The following is a 2,232-nucleotide window of genomic DNA, read 5'->3' as shown; positions in this document are numbered from 1 at the left end:
TTTAGATTTTATTTATTTACTTTTGAGAGAGAGCAAGTGTGAACAGCGGATGAGCAGCTGAGGAGAGAGAGAGAGACAGAGAGACAGAGAGAATGAATTAATTAATTCCAAGCAGGCTCTACACTGTCAGCACAGAGCCCTATGTGGGGTTTGATCTCACAACCCATGAGATCATGACCTGAGCCAAAATCAAGAGTGGGACACATAACTGACTGAGCCACTCGGATGCCCCATACCTCTTCTTTTATTCATGTGGTGTATCATGTTGATTAGTTTGCAAATATTGAACCAGGCCTTCAGCACAGGAATAAATCCCACTTGAACATGGTGAATAATTCTTTTTATGTACTGTTGAATTCAGTTTGCTAGTATCTTACTAAGAATCTTTTTTTCTATTTTTTGGGACCAGTTTGACAAGAATAGATATTAACTACTCTTTAAATGTTTGGTGGAATTCCCCTGGAAGCCATCTGGCCCTGGACTTACATTTATTGGGAGATTTTTTTATTACTGTTTCAGTTTCTTTGCTGGTTATGGATCTATTCACATTTTCTTTTCTTCCTGTTTCAGTTTTGGTAGTTTGTATGTTTGTAGAAATTTTTCCATTTCCAGATTGCTCAGTTTGTTGTCAATTTTTCCCCATATTCCCCAAATTGTATTTCTGTGGTCTTTTTTATGATCTATCCTCTTTCATTTGTGACTTTATTGATTTGGGTCCTTTCTCTTTTCTTTTTGGTAAGTCTGGCTAGGGGTTTATCAATTTTATTAATTCTTTCAAAGAATCAGTTCTTAGTTTTGTTGATCTGTTCTCCTGGGTTTTTGTTTGTTTATTTCTATATCATTGATTTCTGCTCTAATACTTATTATTTCCCCTCTTCTGCTGGCTTTGGGATTTATTTTACTGTTCCTTTTCTAGCTCCTTTAGGTGTAAGGTAGAGTGTGTATTTGCTAGTTTTCTTGTTCCTTTAAGTAGTCCTGTATTGTAATATACTTCTCTCATAAGACTGCCTTTGCTGCATCCTAAAGATTTGGACTATCATGTTTTCATTTTCGTTTCCTTCCATATACTTTTTTATTTCTTCTTTAATTTCCCGATTCACTCACTTATTCTTTAGAATGATGTTCTTTAATCTTCAAGTATTCATAATCTTTCAAAATTTTTTCTTGTGGTTGACTTCAAGTTTCATAGTATTGTGGTATGAAAATATGCATGGTATGATCTCAATATTTTTGTACTTGTTGAGAGACGATTTGTGATCAGAAAGTCAGCTATTCAGGATATTCCATATGCACTCAGAAAGAGTGTATATTCTGTTGCTTTAGGCTGAAATGTTCTGAATATATCTGTAAAGTCTATCTGGTTCAGTGTGTCATTCAAAGCCATTGTTTCCTTGATTTTCTGCTTAGGTGATCTATCTACTGCTGTAAGCGGGGTCTTAAAGTCCCCTCCTATTATTGTGTTTTTATCAGTAAGTTTCTTTATGTTTGTCATTAACTGATTTATATATTTGGGTGACTCAAATTTGGGGCATAAAATATTTAAAATTGTTAGATCTTCTTGATGAATAGACCCCTTAATTATGATGTAATGCCCTTCTTCATCTCTTGTTACAGCCTTTGGCTTTTGGTTTAAAATCTACTTAGTTTGATATAATTATGGCTAACTCTATGTCTTTTGATGAGCATTTAGTCCATTTACATTCAGAGTGTATTGATAGATGTGAATCTAGTTCCATTATGTTACCTGTAAAGTTGGTGTTTCGGGTGATGCTCTCTTTTCCTTTCCAGTCTTTGTTGCTTTTGTTCTTTTTTCTCCCCACTCAAAGAGTCTCTAGTAATATTTCTTTCAAGTGTGGTTTAGTGGTCACAAATTCCTTTATTTTTGCTTATATGGGTAAGTCTTTATCTCTCCATCTATTCTGAATGATAACCTTACTCCATATTCTTAATTGCATACTTTGCCCATTCAGGCACATTAAATATATCTCTGACCTGACAGATTTCTCTGTATTAATATGCTGCTAACCCGATATGTCTTCTCTTATAGGTTAGCAACCTTTTTCCCTTATGTTTTCAGGATTCTTTCCTTGTTTGTGTACTTTGTGAATTTGACTGTCTTATGCCTTGGTGATAGGCATAACTAAAGGGCAGAGGACTGGGGGTATTTACTCACCAATTCCCATCAGTCATTGACCAATAGAGGATCTGGAGGAGATTCTCAAAAGAACATTT

This window comes from Suricata suricatta, chromosome 5 (assembly GCF_006229205.1).
Source record: "Suricata suricatta isolate VVHF042 chromosome 5, meerkat_22Aug2017_6uvM2_HiC, whole genome shotgun sequence".
NCBI classification, from domain to species: domain Eukaryota; kingdom Metazoa; phylum Chordata; class Mammalia; order Carnivora; family Herpestidae; genus Suricata; species Suricata suricatta.
The sequence above is the reverse complement of the archived record's forward strand: the minus strand, read 5'-3'. Positions refer to the sequence as shown.